The sequence below is a fragment of the Mastomys coucha genome, unplaced genomic scaffold (genome assembly GCF_008632895.1).
Source record: "Mastomys coucha isolate ucsf_1 unplaced genomic scaffold, UCSF_Mcou_1 pScaffold16, whole genome shotgun sequence".
NCBI classification, from domain to species: domain Eukaryota; kingdom Metazoa; phylum Chordata; class Mammalia; order Rodentia; family Muridae; genus Mastomys; species Mastomys coucha.
This window is the reverse complement of record NW_022196898.1, coordinates 3,703,603-3,703,928: the sequence shown is the minus strand read 5'-3', so window position 1 is coordinate 3,703,928 and position 326 is coordinate 3,703,603. Positions and strand designations below refer to the sequence as shown.

The 326-nt window shown below is 46.3% G+C and overlaps 1 protein-coding gene across 1 annotated transcript in view; it reads right to left on the bottom strand.

The window, feature by feature from the left end:
• Lhfpl6 (LHFPL tetraspan subfamily member 6) overlaps positions 1 to 326 on the bottom strand; it is a 201,221-nt gene that overhangs the window by 1,739 nt on the left and 199,156 nt on the right. The gene's annotated exons all lie outside the window — the stretch shown is intronic.

Below are 326 nucleotides of genomic sequence, written 5' to 3'. Positions count from 1 at the left end.
GCTCACAGACTTTCTACCTCAGTCTCCATGGTGCTGGGCTTAGAGGCATGAGTTGCCATGGGTGACCACCTTGTTTTGTAGTGACATAGGAGTATTCTTTGTGTATGCATAGTATGTGAGTCCTCTGCCTCTTCTATTGCTCATTGTCATTTCTGTTTTTAGTTCTAGTTACTCCCATTTACAACCTTCCTTTACTTTCTGGGGTTTTATTTTGGGGGGGCAGGGCGGGGAGCTGTGGTGGGGATAGATCCCAGGGGATCTGGGCAAGTACCTGTGTCTGAGCTGTATGATTCAGAACCTAACCCTTCTGTTTCCAATTGTATCAT